The 22,879-nt window shown below is 34.5% G+C and overlaps 1 long non-coding RNA gene across 1 annotated transcript in view; it reads left to right on the top strand.

The window, feature by feature from the left end:
* Window positions 1–22,632, top strand: part of LOC132325826 (uncharacterized) — a 33,503-nt gene extending 10,871 nt beyond the window's left edge. Inside the window, exons 2-4 of the long non-coding RNA XR_009486034.1 lie at window positions 7,586–7,734; window positions 19,470–19,554; window positions 22,313–22,632. This is a non-coding gene — a long non-coding RNA (uncharacterized LOC132325826). The remainder of the gene's footprint in view (window positions 1–7,585; window positions 7,735–19,469; window positions 19,555–22,312) is intronic.
* Window positions 22,633–22,879: the final 247 nt, after the last annotated feature.

The following is a 22,879-nucleotide window of genomic DNA, read 5'->3' as shown; positions in this document are numbered from 1 at the left end:
TGCCAGTAACTCACCTACCCTATACACCTACCTTTTAAAAATTGGAAGGGACATACAATAGCAAAATGACACTAAATGTAGACAAATAAAAGCCTTTGTATTTTAAAAATTAGATTAATAAAAATTGGAAATATCCAAACAGAACAAAGATTTCCAACTACAATTGACATGCAATATCTAGTTCAATGAAAAGTTGTATATACCATGTGCTGCTGATGTTGATTTGCAATTTCCTCTGGCAGTACGACCAAGGGCTGAAATCTGTCATTTTGATTTACATTAGCTGGTGATAAGTCTGTCTCACTGGTAAGTCAGCAAACACAGGAACGTGGGAGTAGGATAAAATTAATTTTTGAAGTGTAGTTCAGTTTCTGATATTACACATAATACTTTTAATAAATTAAACAAATTCAACTTTCAAAATAAGTCAGATTTTTTGGGGTTTTGCTCTTTCTGTAGATCAATCATTATTCTTAAGTCAGAAATCTTATTCTCTGTTCTTGTCTATGTCTATTCATGACCTGGCTAATTGCCTTTTGTTTTGTTTAAATCTTAAATCACCATTATCACTTAAAGAGTTAATATTTTGTTTTTTTAGGTGTTCACACCTTGCATATGTTTTAAGTCCTTCTTGACCTTCCTTTTTATGACCAAAATAATAAATACCCAATAACATTTTGTTTCTTTTTGTGAGAAGGTTTTCTCCTGATCTTATGCACCTTTCTCCAACCTATTCAAGTTTCAATACATCTTTTTTTGATTGTATTTGATCAGAATATTTTTTCACAACATTTCACTTTTGCCTTGTACAATGTCATTGATTCCTGTCTGTATTCTCTGAAAACACTTCAAATGACACTTTGTAGGATCACATTTTTCTTTTTCATGGTCATACTGTCGTGATGGTACATAGTTGTCTGTGACATGTAGAGACAGATTTTCTTCCTCAGTCGTTTCCAAATAATGAATTTCTGATTTATTAAAAAAAAATGTTATTAATAATTCCTAAATGCACAACCATATATTTCTTATTATTGAATTTCATTCTGCTCCTATTTTTCCAGTACTCAGGATCATCCAATTCTTTCTGAATGATATCCCAATTTTCCTAACAAGTTACATATTTCATTTAACTCAGTATCAAATTCCTTTCAAGGTTATTAAAAAAAACATTAACGAAACCACTCAAGAGACCAATCACTGAGGAACTGCAGTTGCAACCTCCCTCTACTTGAGCTCATTCCTGTTCTTTACTCCTATTGTCACCCCTCCTTTAGTCCCTTCTCCACTTTATAATTCCCAGATTAATCCCTTTTTTCTCCTCTTCTTAACTAACAATTCCTGTGTGGTATCAGACTGATAAGATCTGTTCTCTTTTCCCATCTAGAAAATCAATCATTCTTCAATGCATTCTATCAGGTTAGACTGGCAATATCTTTTTCTTTCTTTCAAAATGCCTTTCAGAAGGAGCCTTGAATATTATTATTTATCAGACTAATGGGTTGTCATTCTGCCCACCTTTTCCCACCTTATCTTCTATTCTCCACTGATATGAAACAACCCAGGAAATAATAATAATAAAAAAAAATACTACAAAATACTACAAAATCTTGCTGTGAAGTCTGTAATTCTATGTTTCATTTTGCTCTGAATCCTGGAAAAAAAAAGGCTTTGTTCCTCAACTTTGAATACTATAGGATCCTCATATTTTGGATCTATCCCAATTGCAGTAATATCCATTATAATGGATAATAACCACTATTCACACACTCATCACCTTACCAGTGTTTTCATCATAATCACCATCATCATCAGATTCAAAGAAAAATGAAGAAAATATTAATTTAAATAGATATCTTCCTACTCTTGTTGCATACTACCACTGATTCTTCTATTCTTAATCTTTTAATTTATGGGATTGAAGCAATTTCTATGGCTTGACTCACAAGCAATGAATAGGAAGCACAGAAGTGTAAACCTTCCCAGTTTCTTCTTTTTTTTAAATTTCAGTTTGTACCTATATATTCTATTTTCTGTTTGTATTTGGCCTGTTTTCATTCCCATATTTCTCTATGTTACTTATTTACACAGTTAGATTTGGAACATGAACAGTGAAAGATTTGTCTTCTTGCACTTTTGGGTTCCTTACATGATTCAGATGATTTTTCTCCTTTGGTTTAAATAAAATCTGGATACTCTTTCCATTCAAGTTCCTGAATGCTATGGACTAGCTGGTTTCACTCTCTGATTCTTTTATTTTTTCAGCAGTAGCACACTCAAGTATGAGAACCTTAACAGTAAACTCTTCATTTACCTCTATTTATAATGCAAATTGAATAAGAGACAAGAAATAGATGATCATTGGGATTTTTTTGTGAATAACCAAACAGTTTCTACTATAACTACTTATGCAAAATCATTGAAGCATTCTGAGCTTCATGTTGATTGGGTGACTGGCTGGTGGAATAGTGTAACATCCAACTCCTGCATTTATAAAGTAAGTACTGCTGTTTTCAGAGAGACAGAGAGGAATCCACAAATGTAACAATGAGGTTTTTCTAGTAGGAAAAAAATCTGGTATTTGGTAGAAGTGGACATCTAGAAGTCTACCAAATACCAAATCTGGTATTTGGTAGAATATAGACACAATCTATATTAATAAAATATGTAAGACCTTAATTTAAATTCCTCCTTACTCATTCATTTTGTGACGATATTAGGAGGAGAATGTGCCCATATAAATGAGTTTATAGTATTTTGAAGAACATCATGACATCTTCCTGAAAGTCTGTTCTCTAAATATAGCATGAACCCATCCCCGGTTAAGTCTGAGATTATCATAATTTTAGTGGTCTGGCTGCAGATGTTGTGCAGTTGCTGTAGTCAATGGCAGGAACAAAAAACTGAGAATCAATAAATCTCTACCTGAATATTGATTATACAATATCTTTCTTTGTTCTTTGTGGGATTAGCTGGTGGTCTATTGTGCATCAGCAAACAGTTACTTAAGAGGAAACTAACGTTACAGATGCTATAAAAAGAGCAGTAGCGGAGCAAACAGATTTAAATAAGTTCAATTCTAACAAAAACTCTTTCATCTTGAAACAATTTCAACTCTACCAAGGGTAAGTAAGTAAACAGAAACAATATATTTTCTTTCACCTTCTGCTGTCAGTAGTTGCTTTCATGTTCCCTGTCTTCAGATATGAGAAACGTTTTCATATCTTTCCCAGTAAAAGACTCTTTTTAGCTGCTAATATGATTATTTTTCTTTAGTTTACACATTTCTTACTATATTTACATGATATCAGTTGTGAAGATTTTCTAAAACAGAGTTCCTCCTACAGATATAGAACAAGAAAAGTAGATACATGAGAATCAAAGATTTTCTTTTTCCTATAACTTTTGTTGATCATACAGAAATATAAAAGCCAATTTTAGCAAATAAGTTTATTTTTCTTTTCTATATTAATATCATCAGCCTAATTCTCTGCAATATACCTAGAATCTTTTTATATGTTCATACATAGAAAGAACAATTTACATGTATGAACACAGGGAACAGAAAAGATCCAAAGAATCTTTTTTTTTTTAAAATAAGGAAATTCTGCATGTTCCTTTTCTTTTAAGTCTAATACACCATTTTTTAAAAACTAAGAAAAGCCACAGGTATATCGAAGAACTATCTCCCTTGTTTAAGGGAACTAAATTTGAGTTCCTTTAGAAAATGTCAAAACTTTTGGCTGGAAAAAATGTTCTTCAAAAGATTTTTTTTTAATAGCATTAGTAGTCATACTAGCTGCTCCTGCTGTTCAGAGTATAGGATTAGGATGATCAGAGAGAAGATTAAAGTTTGTTCTTACAAGCAGAATGGCCCAAACATGCTCCTTGGTGCTCACTCTTCAGAGGTCCTACCCTCTCAATTGTGCAAATTGAAAGAAGGATGGGGGTGCTTCCTATTTGAACTCTTCAGAATAACTCAGATGATTTATATTTAAAACAGATTAGGAAGTATTTGTGGGAGCTATTACACTTGCTGGGCTTGAATACTGTACTCTCCAGCTGAGGAAAAGTAACATCTGGAATTACAGACCTCTTCAGTGTCTGTTCACAGCCTGAGAAAATAAGATGAAGACAACAAATACACCTGAATTTACAGGGATCCTCATATTGTTGTTGCACTTAAAAGCTGTATAATTTTACCTGACTGATTCATCTGGCTCCATCTGTTTAGCAGCAGAGATCGGTAGTAGGGAAGTCTTATTTATAAGTACAAACTTTATAGCATCAATTCCAGTTATGCTGATCCAAGAAGAGATACTTGGCTGTCCAGGCACATCCTTTAAGAGAAGAGTTAAACTTGTATACTCAAGGAAATATTTTCAGGACTAAGAAAAGTAATGTCTTATTTTCATGGGCTGTGTTCTGTTAAATATCATCCTTGAGGAAAAGTACAAGCACAAAAACATTCTGTGGCTTCTGTAACAAATTATGGGGAGACAGATGTTCCTTTCTCCACCTTGTTTTGTGACAATTTAGTAGTTCATGCTGCTATTTTTGTTATTATCCCGAAGCAGGTTCTTTTTCAGATGCTGTTGTTTCCCCCCTGTTACAAAGAAAACTGATTGGCATGCACAAAGCATATCCATCTTAGTTCCATCCCCTCAGCCTTTCACATTTGACATGTTAGGGAATTGGCAATTATCAACAGATGGTGCAAATTAGAATGTCATGATGTTACTTTAAATTTTCTCCAATGGCAGGTTTTCTTTCTAATAAATCCAGGGGTTAAGAAAACACAAAGATAATATTTCCCTTCCTTTGACCCATTCACCTTTAGTCTTGAAATAAGTCCAAGATCCAAAGCAAGTAAATCCACATATTTTGCTAACTCGCTGATTTAATTGCTCAAGTAACTAGTCCTGAACTTATCCCTTAATCCAAAATTTCTCCTTAGTTTGATCCCTTAATCTGGAATCTGACAGAGATAAAAACTAATATCTATTATTATATAGCAAAGTTATTAGAAATGAATCACTCATCTAAAACAGAATGAGAAATAGTTTATGAACTAGGGACAGAAAAGGGTAACATAAAATTGTATCAATGACTACTCAGGGAAAAGCAAATATTCAAGAAGAGGGAGGCTTTAAAAAATGGGAGGTTCAAAATATTTGCCAGTCAATGATCTAATGATATCAAACATTAGAATTCCAAACTGGGCTGATATTTTTGAAGCATATTGCAGAAATTATTAAGATTCTGGTAAAAATCTTAGTAAGCAACGATAAAATTTCTGATTGTTTAATTAATTTGAGATAAATCCCATAAATTTTCATAATGTGTTTCCTTGTTAAGTATTTTCTTGAGAAATAAGGAATTCACAATCAGTTTAGAAATAAATGAAAGTAAAAAGCAGAAAATGTGTGAAGTATAAATCTCATAATTCACTGGGAAGAAAAGTTATTTTCTAGACTAAAGAAGTTCTGGACTGTCTTTTTATGTTGAACAAGCAATCCTACTTATTAGAGTTAAACATTTTGCAGAAAATAATTTGGTGCTCCCTGGTTGATTAGACATCCTCATCTATTTCAGTAACAGCAGTTTGGAATAGCATGCTATTTTAGTGATCTCTTTTTTACCATTTACTCTCTCTATAGGTTTATTTCCTGATCCATTTATTTTTAACCTTGGACACTTAAATCCTTTACGGTTAACTTACAAGGAATCCAAAGATGGGTATAAAGTCACTCCAGGTTTATATAAATCCTACTTGAAACTTCAAAACTTCCTGGTCAAATGAATTTTTTAATATTAAGACCTTGAAGAGATTTTAATAATCTAGATAAGCAAAAAACCAGAATAATTTTCTAATTCTTTGCCTTTTCACTCATTTATTAAAGGAATTTTCTTGACTTTTCTTGGCTTCAGTTTTTTATGAGCTGGGGATATGTCAATGTCAGATTGTGCTAGTTGTTATAGTTTTTGAGCCTCTATATTTTTAAGGCAAAGTTTAATAAATAAAAATTATAATTAAAGAGGTTTACACTGATTTATATTTTGTAAATTTTTTTTTTGCAGTGTTTCATTTGGTAGTAATTTATTGAACAGTGTCCTTTTAAATATTGATGATGCTCTATCTGTTCTAGAAACAAATGCAATTACAGAGTTTCAATCTTCACACTCTTCTTCTGGGCTTATACCTGTATACTAACTTAATTACCTTAATGAAATTACTCTTGATTTACACTGCTTTACCTGAGCTACAAATCTAGCCTATGGACTGCAAGAATATACATGGAAGTTTGGGGCTTTTACCTACAATAAAGTGGGTGGTATACATGCATGAAATTATTTCCATTTTTCAATTATAAAAAAAAAAATCAATATTTTCCTGTTGTTTCCCATGAAGCTTTGCATAAATCTTTCTTGTGTTGTATAGTTATACAATACATCCTTGAGCTGTACAAACCAGTCTACACCAACGTCTACTTCCACCTGTTTTAAAAACAGAACTCCTGTCAGCTTCAGTGGGAGGAATCACTTTCCGGGAGAACATCATCCTCTTTTTAAACTGGTGGAGGGAAACAAAAAAGGTGCTTGGAAGAAAAGTCCATTCTAGTAGCCTAATATTTGTTATTTTTTAGATTCCTTTTCAAAAAGAGTGAAAGAGGCATGGGCAGTTCTATCGATGAGAAGATTCTTTTCCATCAAGGCTTGAGTACAATGTCTTTGAAAGATCCTTTTTAGAAATGCTAGCATTTGAAAAGGACAAACAAGGAAACAAACCTCAAAGGAGATGACAATAGTATATGGAGAGGAAGTGGGTGGGTTTAATGCATCTGAGAAGCAAAGCTCCTTATAAAGGCACTGAAGAGATTTAAGGTTTTATTTAGTGACAAAAGAAGTTATGGAATGAGGTATAATTTTCCCACAGGATTTTTGTCTTTTGATGTTTTTGAAACACAAATTTTCAAAAAAAGGGGTAGTTTGTGATTTGGTAGGTTGGAAATTTATGTAGAAGACTGTATCCATTTATTATAGGGAGGAGTATTATGCCACCATTATTCTGATGTATGTAGAAGGAATTGAACTTTCATTGGGAAAACTATTGGAAAGTTATAAAAACATGTATTATTTGAAAGCACGGTAGTTCTCCTTCCCCATTTACTGTATATGAGTTCTCTGTACATTAAAAAGATCTAGTCTTGACTCAGTTTTAGGTCTACACCTGCTATTAGGATTGTCCTAGAACTCTATGAATCTGGAAGCAAACTGGAAGCAGCAGCGAAATATACCTATGCCAAATCTAGGTCTCTCCATTCAGAGTGGGCATTGACCACAAAAATTAAATAGCCTGGACTTAAGGCCCCTGCAGAGGATGTCTCCATGGTTAGAGCACTTGTAGAACCTTTTGAACTGTAATTTGCCTGGTAAAAACCCAACTATTAATCATTATTTTTATGGGAGGCAAAGAAAGGAGTGAACGAAAATTCCTCCTTGCTCTTAAATTAGAAGCAAAGTATTCTTAGTCTATGTGTCCTAAGTATGCCATTCATATTAAAAACCTTTTTTTTTTTTTTAGGTGAATGCTCTTTAACTATTGCAGCAATACCAAAGCTGTTTCGTCCTCCTGAGATGTGAATTTCACTTTGTGGTCCAGGTGCACAACAATGTGAAGCCAACATTCAGTCATCTTCTCTACATAGCCTATATCATGGCATATACTTCCATGTAAGTGTACCTTCAAAAGCACATGAATTTATTGTATAGTTTGCTTCCAGTTATCTACACTACTCCTCCTATATGTCAGTGAAACGGGAAAGATAGGGCACATGGTCAGAAATCTTACCTTTAGGACATTTTAAATAGCAGATGAAATCCCACATCTCTTTGTTCAATCACTTCAAAGCTTAAGAGGACTTAGGCAGGGATAGATCTGTGCTCAGATTTACAGCATGATTATTCATATATTTTTTGTTATGACTTCAGTGGGGAAAAATGTTCTACCAAAATCTCAAAGCTATAGGCTGTACTACTGCTATCCTTCCTTACATTAAGCCTACACGTCAGGTTACACACTCAAAACTACAGGCACAAGATAGCTGAAAAGCCTTCCCTCAAATATAAGCCTAATTCTACATAGAATTTGTGATCACAATTTGTTATCAAAAGCATGCTCAAGTCCATGCTTGTGATCCAGTACAGAAGAAGATTCATTGTTCCAGGCCTGAAGCTTGCCTGGTGAATGGTTGTAGGGAATGGAAGAAAAGTCAAAACATACAAAAAGAGGGCTAAATTCGCTTGAAACAACATGTTGCTTTGTTGATTTGTTGGAAACGATTTTTTAAAAAAACATTTAATTGTAAAGGCATGTCAAGAGACAGGGAGAGGACAAAATAATAACAAAAAAGAATGATAAAAACTGTTAAAATATCACGATGAGGAAGGCTGATGAAAAGACTGTGTGACAAGTAGTGGAAGTTGGAGACAGTACTGATCACAACATGCAGAAAAAAGTGCAACACATTCCAGAGGAAATATTGTCAGGATCTGCTGATACCACTGCTCAGACTTCTCTGCCAATTTCACTCTTTGGGGGACTTGCTAAAAAAAAAAAAAAAAACAAAAAAAAAAAAAAAAACTGACCAAAAAACCCTGAAATAATAAAGACGAAAACTCTAAATGCCGTCCTGAATTTTGAAGTTTATAATAAAACCTTAAATTGTGTGACTTTATTCCTAAGCTTTCTTTTACTGACAAAATATCATCATCTGTTTTAGTACTTTGTAGCAGAGCCTTTAACCTACCAGTTCCTTGGGATAATCAAGTCAGTACAAAGGGAATAGAAACTCAAGTGTCAGGCAGTCACACAGCTTTACCTCCTTTACACCTGCTAAAGGAAGCCCACACCCTCTTGAATTTGTATAGTGAAAAAAAAGGGAAGCAGGAGGGAATTTGCCCTACAGGTGCTAATGCCTTCTATGTTGCTATTACTCCATCAGACTGCCCTCATTATCAACTAGAGGCTAGTTCAGCCTCTCCAGAATTTTTATGAAGTCCTGCAGACTGAAAGCATGCCAGACTTTTTACCAGTGCTTCTGATTTTGCATCAGTACAATCACATTAGAAGAAAAACACATGGGAGAATCAAATCCCATAAATGAAATAGAAAATCCCTTTGGATGATTAGCTCAGACCAATGTTAAAAGAATATTTTGTGTGCATGTCAGGTTCTTTGCCAGTCTCAAAGTAGTCATTTGGATTCACTTCATTATAGGCACTGCAGTACCTTAGGAGAGAAAGAGAGAAATAGAGCGTGAGACAGAGTAATAATAACCCTTGAACAATGAAGTCTTTCTCCTAGCAGAACTTCAAATAACTCAGACAACTATCTTTTAATCAAATATACAAGCAGCAGTGTAACTGAATTCAGCATAGCTAGCATCTACGAGGAGAAAAAAAGAAGCTCAGAGGAACTTAAAGGAGGAGATTCTAGATAAAATCAAGGGAGCACTGTGTCATGGACTTAGACTTACATAAAAGCATGAATACCAACTTGACAGCAGAATAAACATATGCTCTAAAGATGGTCTGATCTTTTCCTTTTTGAGTCAACAGGACTTTCCCTACTGACTACAGCAGGAGAGAAAACAGGCTGCTACTCTCCCTCCTGCTTCTTTCTAGCAGTCTGGCTCTTGTTCCCTACTTTTCCACTTTGATTTTCTGGCATGTATTCTCTGTCCACATTATCCTGGGGGGTTCTGCTGCTTCAACTGCTCTATTTTAAATTTTCCTCTCCTGGTTGGGCTTTTTCATTTTCTCTTTTTCTGACAAGGATATTTTAATTAACCAAAATAAACTCTGCTTATTAGGAGCAGGTAAATCTTAATGACACTCAAAGGACAAGGCCAGTTTATGAAAAGTAGTAGGAAAAAGTTTTAGCAGAGTTTTAACTCCTAACATACTTGTGTGAATTCCCAATTGTCCATCCTGTGCTGAGTGGGTGAAATACTTATTAATTGGCTTTACCACTGGGGTTTTTTCCAGATATGAATTCTTATATAGAACTTCAGGTTCTAATCCCAATTCAGTAGAATTATTTACTAGTGCTGAGTTTCAAGAGTATAAATAGTAAGGATGACTCAAGTGTATCATATGTCTCCATTAAAATGTTGCTTCAGTTGCAAAAAAAAAAAATCCTGTGAAAGCATAGATTTTTTTCAGATATGTTGTTTATAATTAATTTCACTTCAAAATTTAATCAGTATTTCTAGAAATCAGAGAAAGTTTTTTCAAACTGTTAATGATTTTTTTTTGGCTAAGAAGAGACTTCAGTAAATATTTTAATAACTTTTTATGGAACCATTGAGTAACATATCATGAAAGTTTTCAGGAAAATGATAATTATCCCAATCTGAATTTTTTTTAATGAAAACAATGTGAAGCTTGCCGTAAATATTTAATTTTCCCTTCCAGCATCTTGAATGAACAATTTAATTGACTTTGGTAAAGCTTTTCCCATTCTTTAACCTAGACATATACTTACATACCTTATGTAATTAGGGTGGTGTAGGCAGTTGCTTCATATTTTTTTGTTTGCTCGTGTTTGGTTTGGTTTTGTTTTTTAGGGGTTTTTTTTTGTTGTTTTTTTAATTAAACTTGTATCCTCACGTCAGCAGTCAGATTCTTCTACCATTAGCCATCTCTAAAAGTTACATGGTCCAGTCCAAACTAGCAGTCTAGTCTTCTATGGTGAATGGAGAAGGAGAGCTCCTTCCAAAGATAAGGTGTTAGTGACTGCTGAGATTAATTGCTCTCAGAAGCTGCTGTGTTTTGTTGTGTCAAGGAAAAATAAATAGGCTGGAGTCTTAAAGGATGGACAGGAGTGCATTGGGGGGATGAGACACCTGTAAAATACTAATGATGGCTTCATTTCTGCTACTCCTTTCAATTTTGTTGGCTATGCCTTCTGAAATCAAGGAAGCATCCCACAGCAAGAAATCAACAGTCAATATTGAGCTCTATGTGACATCTTACTACTTTTAATTCTTTTGCCGTTGATCAACTTTCTTTGATAATTCCTGACGGCTTTTCCTTCTTCTTTCACCCTTCTTATCAACAGCTATTCTGGTTCTGTATTAGCTTAATTCAACTGAACTTTTGAAACAACTTAATTTTTCAATCTATTTTATTCCTTAAATGCCTCATAAAGCAGGAGAGGATACATGTTTCTGCTAAGAAGTGACTAAGAACTGATCGTCCTTTCTTAAAATATTTTAAATTGTTTATTATAAAAAAGGAATTCACTGTGAACAGATTTATTTCCTCCTTTGATACTCAAGAGGTCATATTTTCCACCTTCTATTTTACAAATGGTGAGCCAATTTGCTACTTATTTTCAAACTGTACCAATAGGTGGCACTAGAAAATTCCTTTGTTTTTTATTTTTTTCCTCATGAAAAGAACGGTGGCAAGAGATTTGTCTTTTTTTCAGTACAGTACAGCACCAAAAGAAAATAAGATCTTACAGGGCCTGGAGAGAAGCAAAATAGCATTCAGGCATGGCCTGCAGCTCTTTCTTACAACTATTTGATCTTTGAGATGTAAAGGTAGTATTGCCTAATGAACTTGTAATTCTCTTTTTATACTACATATCCCTACTTACTGCAGAAACTTAGATAGAATGGGGACTTGGGCTGTATTTCCTACTGGCATAAAACCAGCAAAATTTGAATGGCTGTAACAGAATTCATCTGCCTATTGACTGAGTGGTTTTGGTAATTAAAGCTGTCTTCTGTGGTATGATGCAGCATGTCTTGACAGTATGTCAATTCATTTGTTTTCTGGTAAATTTACTATGGACTTTTGTAATGTTTTTCCAACTGGAAGTTTTTTAATTAACTTCATAAACCTATGAATATTCATAAAAATAAAAATGGAACATTGATGACACATTTTTTTTTGGCGTCTTTGAGAATATATGCAAACAATTTTTTACAACAAATGCAGTAAAGAGAAGTAAAAATTGGAAAGATTAGGTAAGGTTCTTTAGATTTCTAAACTTTCCAAAGAACACCTGAACATAGCGAAATCATTCCTGTTAATGGGAATCCAATTCCTGCCTCCACAATCATTTCATAATGATTATCTAAGATGTCCAACATATATGTAACTCTTTTAATTTAGTATGGAATAAACACAGATTTTTATTGGTATTTTGCAGAAGTTGAATTTTCAGTCTTCTCTGGGCTTGGACTATGAGATGCATATCACATTTTGATTGTCTTTTCTCAAAATGTTTGTAAGAATACATGTTCTTATACTACCCATATGATGTCATGTTTACTTTTTCACTCAGTGATCTTCCTTTCAATACATAATGACCCTGAAGTGCACACATTAAAGTAAGTTGGTCATTTTCTTAAATAAAAATTTCTTCCTACATCTATGTCTTCTCTGTCATTGACTACTTGTTAGTTTTGCTTAGTCATATAATGAGAATGCTGTATTTAAAATATGCATAATACAGTACCTAAAAATATTTTCTGTAGTGTTCTTGTCATAGCCATAAGATTTCTCTAGTCTGGTTTGTTATCCTCTTTGTAGAGAAAATTATCAATAATGAGCAGGAATTGAAGATTTTACAGACATTTGAATAGGGAAATGGTATTCAGGGATTTTGGGAAAACGTCATTCCATCCACAGTTCTTTCCAACCAGCATTCCCACTATGGCCAAGCACCTCAGGTATCTGAGGTCCACCAGGTGATATAAACTACATTAGCAGGTCCAGAATCACGCAACACAGATCTCAAAAGGACTTGAGAACCATCTCCATTCAGAAGTAGGTGGACTTCACATTTACAGCAAGGAAAGAGGAGAAAAGAAAAAGAACTTCACATTTCATTCAGCCACAGTTTTATTAAATTGTGGGTGGATAGCTCTGCAGCTACCTTTTGCTCTGTCCACTCATACATTTCTTCCTGTGGACAATTTCCTGCAGCCCTTTCTAGCCCTTAAGCTATTTAAACAGGGCTTTAATCAAAATTGAGTCCAACACCCTTTCACTCTAGGTTTAAGGCAAAGTAAATCACTCATATCAAGTTATTAATGTACACATGCAGGTATCAATAAGAATTGGAAAAAGGTGAAAAATTATTTAGAAAAAGGTGAGCAGTCTCACACATGCATACCCTATTTTTATATGTTTTGCTCCCTTACTTTGGAACTAGAAGTATTTAAGCAGCTATAAACATGCAGACATAAGCATACATGTGTCATATTTCTAACTTTATTTATACTTGTGAAATGTATAGTTTTACCTCAAGCCAAACATAAAGAAGAGTGATTATTGCTGAAAACAATTCATAATTCTACACTCAAAACCAGGAACTGAATGGAAACTGGAGAAATTCTCTGAGAATGGAAAAGATCAAAATGCAAATTACTGGGGGTACAATACCTTCATCTTCCACTTAAAGTCCTGGGAGTGGGTGGGAGAAATCTTGAGAGAGATAACTCCTTTCATGACCAAGCTCAAGATGAATTAGTGCAATATACTCACTGTCATGTCTAATTGCTTAATTGACGACCTCTAGGTATTATATGGCTGGCTTTATCACAGAAAAATCATTCTGATTTATTTGATGCATTGTATATTATAAGGAAGCATGCATGAAGTTATTAATGTCTGCATAGCTGTGACATTTTCCAAGGGCACAGATAATGTATTTCATCATATGCAGTACTAGCCAGTTATTACTAGTATGCTGAAATTGTATTTTTTATGAATTTTACTTTTTATTGTATTTTTTCCTCACATTACCAGCTTGGCATGTAAGAGCAGCAGTATGAACAGTGACTATGGTCTAAAGAAATCTACTTTAAATGTTACAGAACTTTAGTTGGAACAGAGCAGTTGGAAATATTGGCTATAATATAAAGGCAGATTATAACAATTCCATTTATTGCTAATTTATTATGGCAATTGAGTTGTTAATTGTCCTCTTTGGCTCATAAATGTCAAGGTCTATCTATAAGAGTTCAAGTGGCTGGGCCATGGTCTCTAAATAAATGTAGCTCTGTCACATAAAAAAATAAATGTGTTTAGTGAAAATCATTTTTTCCTCATCTTCTCCCTAATATTCTGGATTTCCTAGTGAATTAAGGTGGATTGTTTAAAAATACAAATTTTAAAATATAGTACAGCGGTCTCGACACTAAAGAAGTTTGTCTTAAAATTCAGATGAGTGCAAGGCATCTTGATGGAGCAATTAAAAGTCATGTTTGACTTTTCCAATAAAGGGCTAGTAACTTTATTTAAACAGTCTAAATGTTTTATAGAAACCATTCTGTAATTCTATGATTCTACAACATGTTTTTCACTATTTTTCTATTCCAGTGCAGTCAATTTTATTTCATATAGGTGTGAAATACAGAAGAACTGCCCTAAAATCCTCTCAGATAAGCACAACACAGTTTACACATGACAACAACTCTTTCACTTTATTTTTTTCTTCTTGCTTCAGGGCCTCCATCTCATGTGTTTTCAACATGGTAGTGCTGCCTTCTGCCTTTCCCTCAGCTGAAGGTGCACCTAAATTGTTCTGGCTGGTGGAAACACACAAGACTCAGCCCATGGAATTGTGGATGTTGAAGTAACTCTTACAGAGATGTTAAAATCTAAGAAATGTTTCCATCTGAAGATGCTTTTCGTATGAGCCACATGACATGACAGATTATCTCAGACAAAGGGCATGCTAAGTCAAAAGATTTATATGTTCATGTCATAGTAAAAGAATCATCCCCATCTCTTCCTGAAAACACAACAGAGTTTTTTTCCACATAAATATTTTGGTAATTTATGGAGTCTTAGGAGAAGAGATGCTTGCAGCTAATTCAAATAAACTTAGAGAGTGGTATTGTACAGAATGTTTTTACATTTACCAGGAGACTGTCACTTTACAATCTGTTGAAATATCAGTAATAATCTTTGAATGATAGAAAAGGATGGATTAAAACTACTGGTAAAAAAGTTTTCAGAACTAAGCTTTCAGATTTCATCTGGAAAATGTGCTTTCATTTTGTTTTTGAACTTGTCTGGCAATACTTGACACACTGAAATTTCTCCAAGTGACTTGAGACAGAGTCTTGGAGGACAATGAAAGAATTCTGGGTTTAATTACTTTTTTTACCACGGGAAAAAAAAAAATCCAGTTTGCTTGCCACTGAGTTTTATTTTCAGTCCTTTTTGTTTAAAGCAATGTCATCAAACTTATGCAGAAAAGAGGATAAGGGTCTCTGAATGCCGAAAATTCTAAGGGTAGTGTCTAGAATAACAACAGATCTAAATCTATACAACTAAATCTCAACTGCAAACATGCAGATAAATTGAGTGATCTGGTACACTGAGGTGGAGTTGAGGATACTTTCCCATTTCAAGGGAGATTGTAATGAAAGCTATGAAGTAGTCTTGGTCAAAGTGGCTCTTCCTTGATCTACTACATTAGGAATGCTGCCAGTGCTGGCAGCCCCTTTGGTTTATGCTGAGCTGGGCATGAATATTGATAGGACTGTGAGGCCTTTGAGATTAAAGTCTGGGGGTTTAGTTTTCTTTTGTTTTTTCTCTCTTTCTGTGCCCAGCAATTGTCTTTGCATGCCAACAAGGTGTTTATCAGGAAAAAATCAAGTAGACTAGATACAAATGCTTATTGATCATCTGTTCTTCTTCCAAGAAGATTAAACTTTCACATTATTGCTGAGGTATAAATCTGTTCTTTCGTGTTCCCACCAAGATCTCTTCAACTAGAACCATGAGAAAAAATATTCAGCTGCCAGAAAAATTGGAAGAAAATTGTTCTGTCAGAGTTTTGAGAACTGGAATTATTTTTGAAAACACTTAAAGCACATTATCTTTCATTTGTTCCCTAAGGCAAGTGTATTAAATACATCTAATTTATCAGACTAAGTAGGTCCCAGTTAGCACCAAGTTATTTGTCACATACAATTCTGCTATGACCTCCAGAGAGCTGGAGTGATTCAGATGCACATGGAGGGTTCACACAACTCTCTGTATCTTAATAGCCCATGTTATGGGCTCTCAGATGAATTCCTTTTGAGAACCATGGCAGGGAATGAGGCAATCCCAAACAAAAAGATAAATTGATGTTATATGCTATTAACACATGAAACAGGTAAGATAGATTACCAAATTTTTTTTTTTTCTTTTTTCCTTCTCTTTTAACTTTCTCATTTTATACTTCCCTTGTAATTTCTGCATGGAAATGACTTTTTTTGTTTCCACCATAAATGTTAGGGGACTCTAAGATACTTTATCAATGCCTACAGGTACAAGCATTATAATAGCACCTATTCTAGTACAGATTTCATTAGCCTGAATTCTTCAAAAAGTGACAGGAAGTCCAGAAGCCTTGCAACCCTGTACCTTTCCTACTGTTCGTGGCAATAAATTCTGTTAAATCAAAACTCTGGAGTCTCCCAAAAAATCTTACTACTCACATTTCATACAGGGATAGAAGAAGAAGGGAGGAAAAAATGTCTTTGTCTCAGATCAGCTGGATTTTTCTTAATTTTAAAATATTTCAGTCTTTTTATCTGTTGTCATAATAGTCTGCTAGTCTTTCCTTCAGAAATAAAACACTTATGTCCATGAGATTTAGTCCCTTAAGATATTCAGTCAGCTGGCTGCTTTTGAGACTTAGTACCTTGTCCAGACCAGCAGGCAACATTTTTAAGCCAAAATCAACAGAATCAGGATGCATGAAATAGCTATAAGCTTAAGTTTTTTTCCTATTTTTCCCATATTTTATTCCAAACTTCAGGTAGAAATAAGAATAATGAAAAGCTGTACACATTAAGACTGTCATTTCTGTGTATCAATAATCACAAAATGAAAGTCAATACTTTCATGAATTTCTAATTGCAGGTAGAAAATATGAGGTCTAAATAATGACACATTTATTTTACATAGGTCCAATAAGTTCTAGAAACAATGCACTGTGAGGAAAACTTTACATAGTAGGGCCTTACGGGAAAGACTTAGGCATTATTGCAGATTGGAGGCCTGGAGACTTTTTTGGGTTTTGATTCTGTCATTCCAGAAATCCTGAAATCTCCATGAGTATGAAGGGTCTATAGAACAGCAATGACCAGGTCAGGGTGAGTGAGCTAGTTGTTTATTCTCTGTAATTAGAGATTAAGAATTTAGGAGATTTTAGACCAGAAAACAGAAAGCAAAAAAAAAATTGAGAGAGATAACAAAAGTATCTCTAGCCAGTATCTATACTAGATTTTCTAGTATTATTTCTATGAAATAGGTGATGGATGTTAACCTGACAGTTTAAAACAACTATTTTAAAACTGCCATTGTTATTCTTGTAAGAGTTAATCAACTCAAGGAACTCACACATAATATGTAGCAGAGTTTTCAGTGCAATCATAAAATCGGATTATTCTTTTGTAAGACTCAAAATTGTGCAAAAATGAAACCAGTCCCTCTTTATATACCAGGATATCAGCTGGTGAGCAGCTGGTGTCAGGACAAAAGTTCGCAATTGTCAAGGGCAAGGAATAGCTTTAATTTAGCTAAATGTTCTGTTACCTTGTAACGGTATGACAGTAGAGTAGGGTTTCTTTGTTCAGTATTTCCTAATGACACCCAGATAATTTTTGTGTTACTCACATTTTATAACTTCCAGTCTCTACCAGCTCACCTGAGATCTGAATGCCAAACTGCATTGCCCTCTGATAAGAAATTCAGCATCTTCACTGGATAATGTAGCTCCTAACCAGAAGGAATCTATCAAGAGGATGCCTGGCCTATACTGCCTGGCTAAGTACAGCTCATGAGTTTGCATGAAGAGGCATAAACCAGCAGATTAGGAGCAAGGCAGGAGAGCATTTGCTCTATCCTGAGAATCACTGAGACTCAACTGCAGGCCTGACATTATCCAATGATGAGATAAAAAGTCATTGCCAATTTCCTGTTCAAGTTACTCCTTCAGCTCTCCCCTTCTTTTACTTTCTGAAAGCATAATTTAATTATTTAGTGGCCGTAAGATTTGGATGTGTTGCCCCTAGGACAGGAAAGATTCAGAAACCCTGGTCATTATCTATGCAAATAGTAAGTTGCAAGTGACAATTACAATTCAGAACATTTTCTCAAAGATGGATTGATTGCAGTAAAAAAAAAAGAAAAGGGAAAAAAGAAAATAAATGAGTTGTATTATTCTCTCTGATTTGAAGGAAAGACAAGATCACAATAGACTTTATTTCAGTCAGTGTGATAGGTGGGAAGAGAGTTACCTACTATTGTTCCTTATTTCTTGAAGTTTAAGGAGAGAGAAAAATGGATGGTTGCCAAGATCTGATAATGAATGTCCAATGAATCTGTCTTCAAGGAATATCAAGGGGCTCTGAACTGTGGTCTACTTTTAGATGTAGACTTATAAGCATTTCAAATTTTCTATCATTATTTACATTATTATAAAAATCATTATTATTAAAATTATCATAATTATTGATAATGGGTTAATACTTGTCACATTAAAATTAGAGCTATCAGTATTTAGTGTTCAGAAGTATTATAAAAAATAGAGATTTTATTATTTGGCTCATTCAAATATTTACTGGTATTGTTCAAGTAAAAAGCATAATTACAGAATTGTGTTTCCAGATCTGAAAAATAAAAGTGAAATGAAGCATAGATCTTAGGACTCACTTTTTAATGGACATTGAAAAAACCACTCTGTTCTTGAGGGTTCCTGGGAAAGCACTGCTGTTTCAAGCTGCAGGACTATATACCTTTCTAACTGTAGTGAACTGATATACACTTCAGCTGAGCAGGGAAGTCAGGCACTGAATTAATATTTTATCTATTCCTGTGTTCTGGGAAAAGAAAAAGGTTTCTTCTGCCCTGGAGAAAACAGTAGAACTCAACCATGAATAAAAAGCAAAGAAAAAAAATGGTTATTAGAATTAAGATTTCTTCATACTCTGACATCAAAAATAAGGCAGGTCACAATGAGACAGCTGTATAGAAACTCTTGCATGGTTCAGACTTCAGGCTGCTGCTTCACACGCTGCAGAAGAATGAAAATTTTGCACCATTTCTTCTTTCATATGATTTAACTACATTGCAGATTGCAGCTTAGGGCAGCAACACCTGCCATACTTCTAGTGTTATGCAAAGATGTTTGCTCAGTTATATCAGCAAATAACAATCTACAATGAAGACAAACATAAGAAAGTCCCTGACCTTGTAAAATTTATGTGCCATTTCAGTTGTTATGACTAACCTTAAACACAAGATATAATTGGCCTATTGCCACATCAGTTTCTCTCTAGTGTCCTGCGCTGTTTAAAAAACCATGTGATTTCTCCTATAGAAAACTTGTTTCATTTGGAAAGGTTATGTTCCTGTTCTCTCTTTTCTCCTCTCTGATTCAGGTGTTTTATTCTACTGCACATCACTAATGGGAAAAACTGACACAATTGAAGAGGGATTTGCAGAACCTAGCTGATCATTAAGTAGGTTGGTAATGTTTTCCATTTCACTTTCTTTCCTACAAAGTCTTAATGTTTTTAAGGTACAACACAACAGAGTTAATTAGACAGTCAAAATTTTACTCAAATCCTATTTAAAAGTCTCAGAATTTATTTTTTCTGTTGTCTTTCACCTGCTTTGAGAAGAGACTGTTAGCTTGCAGTGGAATGGAATGGCCAAGAAATCACATCCTTAGGAGAGACCCAGCTAGAGGAGGACAAATGGCCATCAGGAGGACTTTTGCTCAGTCACTTCTCCAATGGACGTCAAAAGTGTGCTATCGAAGTGTAGTGTGTTGTCTGTATAATTTCAGGCTTTTCTTCACAAGAAAGAAACTCTAGAAGAGGAAATCAGCAGTTCCATATTTGAAAATGTCATGGACTACTATTCTTGAAATAGCTGCCTCATTGACTGCCCCATTGTATAAAGTACCTTCATTCAGCATCTGTTGCTTTAAATCTTGGTTGAAAATAAAAAAATTACAACAAAAAAAAATGAGTCAAAATTTTTCCACTGCACTTTTCCACAGGCATCATATTTGATCAATGATAGGAAACACATAAAAAAAAATATTGAGTTCAGGTACAACAGAGACAGTGTTTCACATGTTGTTTGGGTAGCATTTAATTTGTAATAGCTACTGATGGATTCCTACTTCTAAGCAGAAGTTGATGGCAGGATCTGAAAAGTGAAGCCACCATTCTTGCTCAGCTGTGGCACAGACAACAATCCTAATTCTTACTCAGTGGGAGAAATTTTAATCTCAGTCCTCTTCAAATCAAGTTTCTTATATTTTTTAGATTACCCAGGTAGGGACAGCAGTTCATGGCATTACTCATTCCTTGGCTGCTGAAGATGATCTCCAGTTCTGCAGACTGCATTGTTATGATTAATACGCATGTGAAGCTCTTGCATCATTACTGTGGATGCATGTGTAGAGAACACAGAACCACAACCCTGTGATTACCTTTTGCAGCATAGGAATTTAGTTTGAGGGGATTTTGCTTTTTTAAGGGAGAATTTAATTAAAACCCTTGCTAGTCTTCAGAGAATGAGAAACCTTATTTCTTGACTTTCAGTAATAAGAGCAAGTTTTCTCTGTTGGCATATACGTTTCTAGCACTGGAAAATCCTGATTCTCCATGCCAGTGGGCTAAACAAATAATAAGGCAATCACAGAAAATTCAAACCTAAAAAGACTCAAATTGAGATCAGGTCTCTAGACCACCAACAATATTAGATAGCTAAGAAGAAGCATAGCCTAATGTTTTTGTGTCACTGTTATGAAAATATTTTTTAAACTGATAATGGTTTTATATACCCATAAAAATGGCATCAATTTTCACTGAAATGCAGCCTCAGATAAACCTGGGCGTAAAAGCTATAGCAAGAGACGTGTAATGCATAAATGTACATTTCACTTCAATTTAAAGTACTATTTAATTTGTTTTCCCTAATGATTTTAACCATGCAACTGATTAATGCCAGTGGCATTGTAGAAAATTGGAAGTAGAATAGCTTTAAATGTAAGGTGTGGTTACTGCATTACCCTACTTAGCTAAGCAGGCAATTGGAAGCTTGGTTAGGTAGAAATCTTGATTTGCCATGGTTTTTTTGCTATTTTCTTGTTGTTTAAAATTTAGCTACATTTGATAACATTGAACTGTATTCAGCTCTCTAAGATTCAAAAAAATCTTCCCCTGTCACATATTGGTAACTTGCTTTTCAAACCTTTCATTTCTTTCCATTTTGGAACTGGGTTTAACCTAGAATTTAAATTTTTAACTTCTAAGAATATTTAGCAATGAAGTCCTTGATGTCTCACGCTGCTAGTGGGTCTGTTCAACATATCAAGGATCTCTTAGGATCTCAAAATGACGCCATAAGGCTTCTAATTACAGACCTACCAAAAAACTGGTCACCTGGTGAATTATTGAAGAGTCTTATATTTATTTTCCCTTGACTAGCTGTCCAGAGACACGTTCAAACAGTGTTCAAGACTCATCCTTTGCTTGCCCTGTTTTGTTTATTTTCAACCAAGATTTTTAAAGCAACAGATGTTGAATAAAGGTACTTTATACAATGGGCCAGTCAATAAGGCAGCTATTTCGAGAATGGTAACCCATCTCCGTTTTCCATATGAACAAATTCAAATCCATATCTCTGTTCTGACCAGAAAGTAGCATAAGGAGAGTGGCTATGGAAGCTAGAGCAGGACATGCAGATAATTCTTATGCTTAAATGTTGTATTAAATAGAATTCAATATTTTTTGACCAAAATGCAGAGAATAGAAAAACCCACAGAAATGGCAATCAGACAATAAAGGCAAATGTTCACCATCTGAAAAGATTAATGTTTCCTCCCTCCATTCTCTCATCATAGAATTCACTTCTTGTAGTTTAACAGGAAGAATTGCAAATAACCCTTTCTAAGTATCCCCGTTTACTAGAGTTTAGAAAACTTCTTCTGTTCCTATCTGTGGGAAGATATTCGCTGGGCTAGATTTTCTCTAGATTAGACATATTACTCTGGTTTTTTGATTTTCTTTTGTTTTGGGGTTTTTTTGTTTTGTTTTTGGTTTGGTTTGGTTTGGTTGGTTGGTTGGTTGGTTGGTTGGTTGGTTGGTTGGTTGGTTGGGGTTTTGTTTTGTTTTTTTTTCTATTTGGTTGGTTTTTGGTTTGGTTTGGGATTTTTTTTTGTTGGTTTTTTTTTAAAAAATTATTAAAAAGTATTGTTTATTTCTAGGTTCTGTTTGGATGTTAATCACTTTAGTGAGCATGCAGAGCATCAAGCCTCATGGATTACAAGGAGAGAACACTGCCTAGGTATCTGGATTCAGAGAGATGGTCCATTGCTCAGCTCTGTCATAACAGATCTAAAAATGACAAACTCTGTCACAAAGATTTACATTAGTAAAGATTAGATGGCTGCTCTTCTGGGGTGCTTAGGACTGTGACCTCCAGTTCAGGAATCTAAATTTTATATATGTGTTTATTTAGAAACTGATGTTCCTTTTCATTGTAAAAGGAGTTCCACTCATCATTTTAAACACCCATCAGAGCCAATAGGAACTTTACACAAGCTTGCTCAGCCATTGCCAAGCACAACTCATCAGCGATATGTTATTCAAACGTCTTCTGAACTCAGTTTTTATTTTTATTATACTTTCCCTGATTATCATTATTACCCTGATTTGTCTGATTCCCACGACAAAATTCTTGGCACCTAAGATAAATCTGTATGGCATTACAAACCCAAGTGTAACTTGCGTCTGCCTTTTTAATGTGTAACACATAATAGCATGTCTAGGAT

The sequence above is a fragment of the Haemorhous mexicanus genome, chromosome 3 (assembly GCF_027477595.1).
Source record: "Haemorhous mexicanus isolate bHaeMex1 chromosome 3, bHaeMex1.pri, whole genome shotgun sequence".
Classification (NCBI taxonomy): Eukaryota; Metazoa; Chordata; class Aves; order Passeriformes; family Fringillidae; genus Haemorhous; species Haemorhous mexicanus.
Note: the sequence above shows the minus strand (reverse complement) of the source record. Positions and strands in the feature narration are given on the sequence as shown.